At 33.8% G+C, this 13,966-nt stretch overlaps 1 long non-coding RNA gene across 3 annotated transcripts; it reads left to right on the top strand.

Moving 5' to 3' along the window:
• The first annotated feature begins 306 nt into the window (after nt 1-306).
• LOC141449996 (uncharacterized) lies at nt 307-13,763 on the top strand. Of its 3 annotated transcripts, none has more exons than XR_012455848.1 (7): nt 307-1,496; nt 2,508-2,628; nt 2,931-3,088; nt 5,876-7,829; nt 10,148-10,284; nt 10,689-10,789; nt 13,570-13,763. It is a non-coding gene; the product is annotated as an uncharacterized lncRNA (long non-coding RNA). The 3 variants fall into 3 exon arrangements; XR_012455849.1 differs by lacking the exon at nt 5,876-7,829 and adding an exon at nt 3,313-4,103 and having other exon boundaries at nt 386-1,496; XR_012455847.1 differs by lacking the exon at nt 5,876-7,829 and having other exon boundaries at nt 1,240-1,496.
• The last annotated feature ends 203 nt before the right edge of the window (nt 13,764-13,966 follow it).

Below are 13,966 nucleotides of genomic sequence, written 5' to 3'. Positions count from 1 at the left end.
GCAAGGAATAATCCTCATCGACTATCTGGAAAAGGGTAAAACTATTACAGGTGCATATTATTCATCGTTATTGGACCGTTTGAAAACCGAGCTGCAAGAAAAACGCCCACGATTGGCCCGCAAAAAAGTCCTTTTCCATCACGACAACGCACCAGCTCACACCTCAGCAGTTGTGGTCGCAAAATTAATGGAAATAGGGTTCCAACTCGTTTCACATCCCCCCTATTCTCCAGACTTGGCTCCATCGGACTACTATTTGTTCCCCAATATGAAGAAATGGCTGGCGGCAAAAAGATTTTATTCAAACGAGGAGGTGATTGCAGAAACGAATGGCTATTTTTCAGACTTGGACAAATCCTATTATTCGGAAGGGATCAACAAACTAGAGCAGCGTTGGACGAAGTGTATAAGCCTAAAAGGAGACTATGTTGAAAAATAAAAAAGGTTTACCCCAAAAAATTAAGTAGTTTTTATTTTTGCACGGACTTTTCAAACGACCCTCGTAAGTAATGGTTACAAAATTTTGTCTTTATGTTTGATTGGATATAGGGGTTATGTTTCACGCTGCTGAAATCTAAAGATATCCTAACGCTTTTGGCAGGTGATAGCCAGAAGAACATATGGTCCAGTTAATTGGTGCTGTGTACTACTCCGAGTACAGTCATACAAAGGAACGATTTCCTATTTATTTCTGCCTTATTATTTAAAATATTTTTTATTTACATATATGGGCCATCAATTCAGAGATTGTACTCAATCAATAGAAATTTTATATGTACATCAATTAGAGACGCTGTAGCCTACCCTGAAAGAAAGTTTTAAACAGAAATATCGCGTTTGTAGCATGTGCTCAATCGTTTTAAAGGGCATGGCCGATTATAAAGAAATTATTTTTAAAAACAAAAATCTTGTGGGAGGTGGTTAAAAATAATGGTAATTGTGGATTATTGACTAAAGAGAACCTGTACAGGCAGTATCATCCTTCGTGTAATGAAGCCATAAATTTTATAAAAATAACGTTATTTCAAATTTTTTTTTACATATTTCTTATCCTTATAAATTTTATAACTTTGAATTTGCCTTAAGAGCCAGTTTTAAAGTGATTCAGGTCTCCATTTTTCTTGAAATTGTTATATCAGATTTCATGTTTTATTTTAATTTTATTATTTTTTAAAAATTTTTTAGGGATAATTTACTTCAAATATGGCATATTATTTTTATTAATTCTTATGGCAGCTTTGCAATGTTCGATTTAGTTTTCATACAGATTTAACCTTCCTTTGTAATTACAGAATAGCCTCATGCCCTATTCATTTTGTAAGCAACGGTGATATCCTTATAAGTGATTTGCTTCACCTGTAAAATGTTTTTTCTGAAACTGTTTGTGAAACAAATGTTCAAATTACGCAAAGTTTCCTATTTACAAATATTGAGGCAAGACATTAGTTGAGGTATGACAATAGGAAGGTGACGATCATCCATAAAAAACTTTCTGTGTGAGTAAAATTTATTATTATTGTTCTCAAGAATGTGAGCGACTATCAAAATTTCCTTGAAACTGGACATTTCAAATTTCCTCAAAAAGCTATTTTTATTTTTTGTTTTGCTATGGACATAGAAAGATTTCGAGAAGAAATTGGTATTAAAAATTCAGTTTGCTGGTACACTACATTTCCATTGGGTTTAGGGAAAATACTAACCTTATGACTCCAGCAATTGTTGGCGTATCAACTAAGTAGCTAAGGTAGATGAATTAAAGAGTATTGAATGTTGGCAACTTACAAGTAGTGCACATATTTGTTTTGAACAATGTGGATATGATACAATAGATCAGACAGAAAACGATCTATTATCGCAACATTGCTGAAAGGTATTGCCAAAAGTTCCAAGAAAAACTCTTGCTAATAGGATGGCTATTTTATATCAAAGAATTTTTGACATAACATGACAGGCTTTGTGTTCTGAGATTTGGTGAAGTTTTCAGAATGACGCAATGATGAATTTCGAAACCTGGACCATTGCCACAAAAAAAAAATCTATCCCAGTTTTGCATGTTTATTTTTCCTCATTTAATAAGTGTTTTATTCAGTCGTTAGTCTTCCTTAATGAAATGGATCTGACTTCTACTAAGATTTGCTTCAGTCTTGAGAAAATCTTCAAAGTTGAGCACATAGGTATGTATGGTTTATATGCACCTAAATAATCTTTCGCTCTCAATGATGGTCGTTTACCTTTATTGTGTACTACACATGAACTTAACAGAAGTATTAACACGTAGTATAAATCTTATATATTGTGTTGAATTCTCCAGGTTTAGAGAGGGTTTAATACTAAACTAAGACAAAAGACAAGTCAAAAAGACACTTTATTCAAAAATATACATATGTATAGCTTGTGGAGTTTTTTTTTTTCTCCCAACTAAAAACAAAACTAGCTTTTAAAGGGCTTTCTTTTGCTTGATTAGCTAATGTTATAGTAAAATTAAAATTCTCTCTTGTGTTTTTAAGGATGCCTCTGAAGCATTGGCACGTGAACAATTACGGGACGGCGCAGCTTATAAAATTTCTTCAGAGGTGCTCAATTCTAATAAAATTGTCGTTTCACTAGCGAAAAACAAGAAATTAAAAGGTAATGTTTATTATTATTTTTCCCTGCAGCACAATCATCATCATCAAAGTATAAGCGTACTTCCTTATCATGTAGCTCATCTCCTGTTCTATTTCGGTAGATTATTGACACGACAATTTCTAAATAAAATATTTGACTGACAACTTTCTTGTTTCCATTTTTTTTGTTCTTTCAAACATCTTTGACTCACCTCGTATTTGAGCCTAAGCTTCTCCACTAACTTACTTTTTAGTACATAAGATCAATATGTTTATTAATTGGTTAGAATTAAAGCTTAATTTATCGTATTCAAATTTGAACAGGCGATAAAAGAAGGTGGAAAAGCAGCTATCATCACCAAGTACTGTATGATCTATTTTGTAGCAGGCCTCCTGTTCTTTGTGACGAACTGAGCTTCACCTTTTGTTTTGGTACTCATCTGAATGATTGTAGTGAAGTTAATGCAGAGGATGTTTTCACGGTAAGATGTGTTTGTATTTTGCTTTCATTTTTGGGCGTCTCTAACATCTTTAGGTTCTTTAGGGGGGAAGTGGAATAGCAACTTCTACTAGAGAACCCACAGTCATACTCTAACTCATCATCACACTCATTTTACTCTTTACAGACGCGTTCATTCGGCGAACTTAAAAAGGGAATCTTATAGAAACTTTAGATCGCAGTTTATTTCTTATATTGCCTTTGCAGATTATGAGTCTTTCTGAAAATCTGTCACTAGCGTTGTTGAATCTCTTATAAGTTTTGGTTTAAGGAGATACCTCCACATAATGGGCAAGACTTCTGCGGCCATGGAAGATGTATTAGTGACAGCAACTTTAGCTAATACTCTTGAATTTATAAAAAATCTTCCTGACCAAGGTTTTTTTAAGGATTTGTGCACTTGTTATATTATTTTAATCACTTACTCATCATTATTGCATTTAAATATAATTATTTTTCACGTATATATGATGGAAGTATGATTCTTTTGTCTTATGGTTAAATTGCCCCCCCCTCCAAATCGTATGAAATACAACTTCAACATTAGGATTTTAAAAAAGAATTTGGTTCTTTCTCTTTCCAAGTTTGTAGAAATGTTCAGTAATTTTTATTTTATTATTTTTTCTAAAAATCTTACGATTTATTAACATTTTGTTTTACATGACACATTGTATGTGTGCAACCTTCTGTATAACATGTGTGTAACCTTCCTCAATTTAGCCAGTGTTGGTTTAGTGCCCAACGGGGACTTAGTAGAACCAGGAACGCTTAATCATTTTAAACGAAATTTACAGAATGGTTTAGTTTGGTTGCTATGTACTTGAACTGCTTGATAAAAGATTTACTTAAACCGAAAAATACTCCGATTTCTGTTCTCACACAAGGTGTTAATTTAGTTAAAATTATTAATTTATGATAGTATCTCATCCATTCCACTCTGGAAAATAAAGAAGTTAAGGAAATCTACCTTCCATTTGGCCTGTGAAAGTGTTCTTCAGGTAATCTTACCTATTATTTAGTATGTTCCAATTATTGCATCTACTTTGTTTATAATAATTATTCTTTCGCTTTGAGTCGAAACAAGTTATTATTTCTACTTGAAAGAAAGGTTAAAGTTAAAACGTCAACCGTATTCAATTAGTTTATTACAGAATTACGTGTAATTTGTCTCTCTTTTCCGATAATGTTTGAACCTTATTATTTTTTATTTAATAAAAATTAAAGCAGAATGGTTAAATTTTTTTGAACAAATATTGAATAAAAAACAAAAATAAAAGATTAGTTCAAAACAAATCCGTCAAAGGCGCCACTTATCACATAGGAGTAAAATAGTTCAAAAAATAGCCACCAGGTGGGTAGCAGTGCCGTAACTTTCCTCTATGTACGTGAACAGCACAAATTCTCCGTCAGTTCGACTTGAGTATCGTAGGTCGTTCTGTCCCTCCAAACATATCTTACAATATTCATTTGCAAGAAGAAATACGAGAAGAGGTTAAGAATGAAGTTAGTATTAGTTTTAGAAGTGACTAGTGTGCAAAACTGTAATACTTGGTGGAGGGGGCAGAGCGATGTGTTCCCGACAAAGGTTTTCCCCACCCTCCCCCGCTTTTTTAACACAGTTGGGCAAGATGGCGGCGTAGCATATCATATGTACAGTACATGTGTTCACCTGATCACCTGATTCTTTGGATGAATCGCTTGTCGCGCTGGGCTCTCATTGACCGGATTCAGCAGGACTTCTGGAAGCGCTGGCGGTTGGAGTATCTCCATACGCTTCAACAACGCTCCAAATGGTTACTCCCCGCCACTGAGATCCCCCCGGGCCTACTCGTCCTCATCAACCAGGAGCACCTCCCTCCACGCCAATGGCCTCTCGGACGAATTACCGCGGTGCATCCGGGTCGGGACGGAGTCGGTCGTATGGCCGACGTGCGCACCGCTACGGGGGTCAGTGGGCGACCGTTGGCTCTGCCCCCTCCTCACGCAGTAACCGCTGAAGCCAAGTCTTCAAGGCGGGCGGGATGTTCGGTCGTAAACGAGAATAGATCTGGCAACACCGGGGAGTGCCTGGGTGAAAGTGTGTGTGTGTGTGTGTGTGTGATACCCCTCGCCGAGCTGGGCGCTTGTACGAGAGTCGGGGCTCTCCGCCTTGGCTCGCTCGGCCACGCTCGACCTACTAGCTGGGCAACTAGAAGCCAGTCAGTCTGCTCTCTGCTGTAATAGAGACAGCCTGCGCTGCTTCGTTTGTGCATTCGACGCCCACGCTGTGGTTACTACGCAACTGCTGCCTTTCGCTTCCGCTGTCGCTACGCTGTTGGTAGTTAGCTTCCCGCATCCAGCGAACATCAGAGAAGTGCCCCCAGCTAATTTACATCTGAAAACACCCCGCTCTGCTTCAGACACTCTGTCTCCGTACCCACTTCCGGATCCTTGCTTTCCCTTTTCTCTACGCTTTTCCTGTGCCCGTGCCTTTGTTCCCCGCTACGCTTGCCACTTATTTGGGTTCAGGTCAAAGTATTTGTCAATAAGTTGAACAAATAACTGAATAAATCGTGCATAAAGTAGATAACAGTAAGTACTCAGCAGCTATATTTCCTGATTTAGCTGATATATTTGACAATTTTGGCATATTGGACTGCTATACAAAATTAGGTAGACTTATATGCTATTAATTACATTATTCAAATCATACGATCTTTTTTAGAAGACCTAACTTTTGTATGTAAGAATAATAAAATTTTAATTTATTAATTACATTTTATTGTGGTAGATTACCATATGTATGAAAATAAATAAATAAAAAAAACAGCTGGAATCAGCTGCTTAGATAACCTTCACTTACCAGCTGATCAGCCTGGCCAGTTACCGTCGGCCATCTTTAACACGTTCGTGGTGTCTCTTTATTAACGTGATTTTTTAAGTGAATATTAGTGCGTGGCAAAGTGAAGTTCGATTTTATAAATTGAATTTAAGTTATACTTAGTGCGTGATATACAGTTTTAGTGTAAATAGTATTGTGAATTATTTTAAAAAGTGACAAGTGCTGTTGGACTGGTGATCTATCGAGATGCTGATGAACTTGGATATTCTTTAAACAAGGTAAGACTTTATTATCAATTATTTAATGATATTTTTATTATTCTTGCATGAAAACAGCATGTCACTTAAATACTATACAAATATTATTGCTTCATCTTGCTTCGTTCAGTTTTGGTTAATTCTTTAATTTTTTGAACACTACAAAAAGTATTTAAATTGATTTTTAAACCTTTTTGATGAATTCTTTGATCTTTTTTTTTTTTAATCGACTATGAGTTCAAAATTATTATTCTTGGTTTACACTGGGTCAAAGTAGTCTGTAAATTTTATTACTTTTATCTTGGTAGAAACTTCTTTTTTTTCTCGCTCAAATGAAATTATACTATTCGCTAGAGAGAAACCAGGGTTATTTATTTTATATAAAATCTTTTTTTGTGCCAATAGGAATACCATAATGAAACGTTAAACAAAACAACACCACACACAAATGCAAAAAATGCCTGTGATCACTTGGCAGATATTAAATCATTCTTACACATTGTACATGTATTATAAATTTTAAAAACTTGTAGGACCTTCTTTGTTTCTAATCACTTCCAACTAGCGAGCTTTCATCGATCCTACTAATTTTGTAGTCGTCAACGTTTGTATTTTTTCCCAGTCTTCTAAAATAACATTTTTTAATTGTTCACAGTTTCTTAGTTCTCTTTTATTTATTTGGCGACTGTTTAAATGTTCGATTGAGTTTGGGGGGGTGTTTATTTTGGCATTGGCTTTCGCCATACAGCCAGCATCGTCTAGGTGCTAATTCGATTGATTTAAGGTGTTGGGGCGTCGGGTTGTATCACGTAAAAGCCGTTCTTATGTTTTTAGTTCGGTGTTTCGGGTCGTTTTCTTGATCACCTGAACCTGGTGGGGCAGGGTGGGGAGAACCTTTGTCGTGAACACATCGCTCTGCCCCCCCTCCAACAAGTATTACAGTACTGCACGGTAAACACAGCAATTTAGGTGATTACGGTTCAACTAATTTTTCTGCTAACATCTATTACATAACTTGACTGACTCAGCAAATACCATCTCACTAATTTGGGTTCAGGTCAAAGTATTTGTCAATAAATTGAACAAATAACTGAATAAATCGTGCATAAAGTAGATAACAGTAAGTACACAGCAGCTATATTTCTTGATTTAGCTGATATATTTGACAATTTTGGCATATTGGACTGCTATACAAAATTAGGTAGACTTATATGCTATTAATTACATTATTCAAATCATACGATCTTTTTTAGAAGACCTAACTTTTGTATGTAAGAATAATAAAATTTTAATTTATTAATTACATTTTATTGTGGTAGATTACCATATGTATGAAAATAAATTTTAAAAAAACAGCTGGAATCAGCTGCTTAGATAACCTTCACTTACCAGCTGATCAGCCTGGCCAGTTACCGTCGGCCATCTTTAACAAATACGTGGTGTCTCTTTATTAACGTGATTTTTTAAGTGAATATTAGTGCGTGGCAAAGTGAAGTTCGATTTTATAAATTGAATTTAAGTTATACTTAGTGCGTGATATACAGTTTTAGTGTAAATAGTATTGTGAATTATTTTAAAAAGTGACAAGTGCTGTTGGACTGGTGATCTATCGAGATGCTGATGAACTTGGATATTCTTTAAACAAGGTAAGACTTTATTATCAATTATTTAATGATATTTTTATTATTCTTGCATGAAAACAGCATGTCATTTAAATACTGCTTCATCTTGCTTCGTTCAGTTTTGGTTAATTCTTTAATTTTTTGAACACTACAAAAAGTATTTAAATTGATTTCTAAACCTTTTTGATGAATTCTTTGATCTTTTTTTTTTAATCGACTATGTGTTCAAAATTAGTATTCTTGGATTACACTGGGTCAAAGTAGTGTGTAAATTTTATTACTTTTATCTTGGTAGAAACTTCTTTTTTTTCTCGCTCAAATGAAATTATACTATTCGCTAGAGAGAAACCAGGGTTATTTATTTTATATAAAATCTTTTTTTGTGCCAATAGGAATACCATAATGAAACGTTAAACAAAACAACACCACACACAAATGCAAAAAATGCCTGTGATCACTTGGCAGATATTAAATCATTCTTACACATTGTACATGTATTATAAATTTTAAAAACTTGTAGGACCTTCTTTGTTTCTAATCACTTCCAACTAGCGAGCTTTCATCGATCCTACTAATTTTGTAGTCGTCAACGTTTGTATTTTTTCCCAGTCTTCTAAAATAACATTTTTTAATTGTTCACAGTTTCTTAGTTCTCTTTTATTTATTTGGCGACTGTTTAAATGTTCGATTGAGTTTGGGGGGGTGTTTATTTTGGCATTGGCTTTCGCCATACAGCCAGCATCGTCTAGGTGCTAATTCGATTGAGTTAAGGTGTTGGGGCGTCGGGTTGTATCACGTAAAAGCGAGAATGTTGCCTCCCCCATGCTTAAAAGTTGGCTTTATATTTTTCATTTTCATAGCTTCATTTTTTTTTTGCCACCCTTTTTGTCGTCCATCAGACCCACAAACATTGAATTTCGACTCATCTGAAAAGATTACGGTTTCCCAGAAACTAGAAGGCTTAGAAACATTTTCTTTCTCGAAATCCAATCGGCGCTTACGATTTATTTTATTGATAAAAGGTTTTTTCCTTGGGACTCGACCGCAATAATCGTATTCATGTAATTTATATCTAATTGTCTGTGGTGTTACGCTTACACATAACCACTTGATAATTCTTGACTTATTTTTTGAGCGCTTGTCCTGGGTTCTTCTCGAACAGACTTCAGAATTTGCCGTTTATGAAAGGAATTAAGTTTTGGTGGCCGTCCACTGCGTGGCCTACTAATCACATTTCCGTACTTTTCGTACTTTTTAATTATATTATGCACCGTTGAAGGGTTTTTTTGAACTATCTTCCCAATTTCTCGAATACTTTTTCTTTCATTTCGCAACCTCACAATAAGTTCACGAATCGCTCTAGGAACTTCCATATTAGCGGGCAAATATGTACTAATTAGATAATTTATTCACTAGACTGACTGTTGTGGTTTCTACAATACAATAGAGAACTTTGAAACTTTATTCAATCGTTTTTCTGTTTGTTATCTTAATGTTTTTACACATTTATACAGCTGTTCACAGACTTTTTTTGCATTCGTTTGTGGTGTTGTTTTATTAAACATTTAATTGTGATATTCCTGTTGAACAAAAATAAAAGATTGAATATAAAATGGAAAACTCTGGTTTCTCTCTATCGAATAGTATATTTCATTTGAAAATAAAAGAAGTTTCTACTAAGATAATAATAAAAGTAATAAAATTTAGGTTAGTGTTCACAGACTTTTTTGGCCCAGTGTATATAGTTATTGCAGTAATGAAGTTGTTTCAGGTGTTCCTGTGGTTTGACACCTTCGAACATTTCTTACTTTTTGTTCATTAGCAGTGTTGTTTCTATATTCTCTGAACTTTTCTTACCTACGCTAACTATATTAATTTTTTTTAATACTTTCTACCTTAAATAAATGTATAACTCGTCAGGATATCCTAACTAGATTTTATTATTGGGTACTATGTAGTGTCTCCCTGCATCCTGTTAATTGTACACGTAACTCTTTATCTATGTCCAATATGCTTGAATGTTTTTAATTTAGCTGATTCAATTATTAAATTATAAAGATTCAATTATTGTAGATTTATTATGGTTAATGCATTTATTTATTTAACATCGATAATTGAGAATCAGCTGATATAAAAACATACCCAATGTTGGGATTTTAATTACAGGTTACTGTAAATTAAGGGAAAGGAGAAGAAAACAGAGCTGATTAAGTTCTTAGGAAATAAATATTTTTATTTTAGATTAAATGATTATAATACATTCTACAGTTTAAGAAGTTAACAAAATTTAAGAATAATCATTAGTAATTTGAATTACATAAGTAAATGTGACATTATTTCAGGCTGCTGGTTTTAGATAGAGGTGCTCGTGTTGATAACAACTATCTCTTTCATTGCAACACTTTGCCCAGCATTGATTTCTGGATGTGAATTGACACTACTCCTGTTGCCGGTATTACCTGAAGATAATTGTACAAAGGTTAGTGAAATTTTATTTTTAAAATAAGTTTTTTTTTTTAATTTTCTTAAACGTTTGCAATCTCTTTTTCAAATTTGCACAATGAGATAAAAATCATGCAAGATCAGTCTCTTTACATTTGTTTTCTTTATTTTTTCATTTTATTTAAATTTTCCATGTATCTTAGTAAGATCAGATCAATTGAAAATGCATCACTTATTAGGAAATGTTTCGTTTTCCAAAATAAATAAATAAAATAATAACAATAAAATAAAATAAAAAACGAAAACAAGAAGAAACAGAGACTGAAAAAGAAATAGATATTATTACAAATATTAAATAAAGTAAAAAGCAGTACATTTTATTATACACATACAATTTATTAAAATAGTTTATATAAAAATAAAAAAAAATGTTTGGTTTAGGTAGCAAGAGAAATGCCATTACATTTGAGAACTGTATAGGCAGTGAACAAGAAAGGATCCTTCTCAGGACGTTGCACTAAATATTTACTTCCACCTTTCACGTAAGTTCTTTAAAATTATTTCGCATGTTGCATGTAATCAGCTAAACTGGTTACGTGGCTAACTGGTTAAACGTGCTACCTGGTTACCTAGTTAATCAATTAAAATTGTTAACTAGTTATCTGTTAAACTGCATAGCCGGTTAATCGGTTAAATTGGTATTACTGGTGTATCTGTTTAACAGGTTTATGGTTATCTAGTTAATCGGATAGACTGGCTAACTGATAAATTGGTTTAACTGGTTAATTCGTTATTCGGGTTAGCGGCTAACTAGTTTATTGGGTTAAACTAGCGAACTGGTTTAACTAGTAAAATAGTTTATCCGTTGAACTGGATAGATAGCCAGCTAATCGGTTTAATAGTTCATCTGGTTGACAGGCTAACTGGATAGCTAGGTAATAAGTTACTTTGGCTTATACTAGTCAGCCAATAAAACCGATTAACTGGTTACCCAATTTAACTAGTTAAACCAGGAGTCAGGTTAACCAATTAACTAGTTAACCGGGATGAATAGTTCAATCTCTTAGCAGGTAAACCAGATAAATTGATTAGCTAGGTAACCGGTTAAACTGGCTGACTGGTTAACTAGTTAACCGGTTAAACTGGCTGACTGGTTTAACTGGTTAACTAGTTAATCGGTTGAACTGCGTAATCGGTTTAGCTGATTAATTGTTAACCGGTTAAACTGGAACCTGGTTTAACTGGTTAACTAGTTAATCGGTTGAACTGCGTAATCGGTTTAGCTGATTAATTGTTAACCGGTTAAACTGGAACCTGGTTTAACTGGTTAACTAGTTAATCGGTTGAACTGCGTAATCGGTTTAGCTGATTAATTGTTAACCGGTTAAACTGGAACCTGGTTTAACTGGTTAACTAGTAAATCGGTGTGGTTAGGTTAACCTAGCCTTACTTAACCTAATTAAAAGGAGGGTTAGGTTAGGTTAGGTTAGGTTAACCTAGCCTAATTAAAAGGGGGGTTAGGTTACGTTATCCTAGCCTAACTTAATTTAACCTAACCTACCCTAGCTTAATTAACCTTAGCCCAACTTAACCTAACCTACCCTAGCCTAATCTAATCTAATCTAACCTAAACTAACCTAGCCTAGCCTATCCAGCTAAAAACTGGTTAACAAAGCAGCCTGTCAGTTTTGCCGATTAACTAATTGACTAGTTAAACTAGCCAGCCATTAAAACAAATTACCTAGTTAACCTATTTAACTAATGGAATCAGTTAGCCAGGGTAACCGATAAACTAATTAACCAGTTTAACTAGTTAAACAGTATAATCTGTCAGCTAGTCAACTGTTTTAATCGGCTAATGGGTTTAACTAGTCGTCCTGATTTACTAGTAAATTGATTAAACTAGTTTAACTAGCTTACTGGTTCAACTAGTTGATCAGTTAAACTGCCTAACTGGTTAAGGGTATAACTGGGTAGAAAGTTAATCGGTTAAACTTGTTAACTGTTCATCGGTCAAACTAGCCAACTGGTTAATTGGCTAAACTTGTTAAACTAGTTCAACTGGTTACCTTTGTCATTTCGTTTCACCTTACAACTTATTTTCTTCATTTGTCCACTTATTCTCTAACCAATCCACTTAAATTTATAATATAGGCGGATAGGCGTAAGATCAAGAAATGGATAGTTAAAAGAATCAATTGATTGGTGGAGAAAATAAATTGATAAATGACAAAGGTAACCAGTTGAACTAGTTTAACCAGTTTAGCCAGTTAACCGGTTGATATTAATGACCGATAACAGTTAACAAGTTTAACCGATTAACTAGTTACCCAGTTATACCTTAACCAGTTAGCCAGTTTAACCGATAAACTAGTTAAAGCAGTTAGCTATTTAAACTAGTTTAACCGGACACTAGTTAACCAGGTTGACTGGTTAACCCATTAGCCGATTAAACCAGAATACTGCGTTAAATAGGTTATACTTTTTAAATACTTAATGGTAAACTGGTTCAGTTTATCGGTTAACCTTGCTAACAGGTTCAGTTAATTAAATTGGTAAACTAGGTAATCTTTTTTACTGGAAACAGACTAGTTTATCTAGTAAACTAGTTAATCGACTAAACTAGCTAATTTGTTAACCAGTTTATCTGGTTAAGTACTTAATCGGTTAAACGGTTTAACAGGCTAACTAGTTTAACTAGTTATTCCGTTAAACTGGTTAATCCAGTTCAACTGGTTACCTTTGCCATTTATCAAATTATTTCTCTTCACCCATCATTTATTTTCTTCACCTATTAACTTAATGTATTCATCTATCTACTTGTAGATCTACCTACCAGCATATATAAGTGGGTAGGTAAAATAAGTGGATAAATGAAGAAAATAAATTATAAGGAGAAGAAAATAAGTTGCTAGGCGAAGCGAAGTGACAATGGTAACCAATTAAACTAGTTTAACCAATTAACTAGTAACAAGTTTAAGTGATTAACCAGTCAACCAGTAAAACCAGTTTAACCGATTAATCAGTATCAACCGAAAACCGATTAAGTAGTTAGTTTAACCAGTTAAACGAGCATAACTGTTATAACTGGTTACACTGGTGTTACTGTTTTAACTAGTTTATTAGTAAAAGCAGTGATCCAGTATAACCGATTTGATTCTTTATTCAGTACACCAGAACAGTGTAACAAGTACAACCAGTTTAACCTGTGAAACAGTTAGCTAGTTTAACTGGTTAAAAGATTAACCAATTACATTACTATAGATACTTTATCATACCTGTAACAGTGCATAATAGGCCAATTGTGCTCTTCTGTTTCAAGGAATTAGTTGGATCCAGTTCTACATCAGTTTCTACCCTGATCCATGTTCGGTGTCTTGTCTTCAGGAACATTATGAATAATCAAACAACAATAAATTAGTTTCCATTTTTTTAACTATACGAAAAATGATAATGTAAAACTAATTGTAATTTATTGTAGTTAAAAAAGTTATAATAAAATCTATAATGAACTAATACTTTGTTCTTACTGTTTGTCTCCCTACACCTACTGATTAAGTTACTTTATTTAAAAAAATAAATAATTAAAAAAATAAATGAATTTTTTTCTACTATACGGGCTGCAATTTTCAATTTCTATTGTTTTTTTTAATTACCATTAGCTAGCACAAAAAAAAATTGAGTAAACTGAAATCTTGAGCACTTCACTTGAACACTTA

This window comes from Rhodnius prolixus, unplaced genomic scaffold (assembly GCF_049639745.1).
Source record: "Rhodnius prolixus isolate KJV_2025 unplaced genomic scaffold, Rpr scaffold_2, whole genome shotgun sequence".
Lineage (NCBI taxonomy): Eukaryota > Metazoa > Arthropoda > Insecta > Hemiptera > Reduviidae > Rhodnius > Rhodnius prolixus.
Note: the sequence above shows the minus strand (reverse complement) of the source record. Positions and strands in the feature narration are given on the sequence as shown.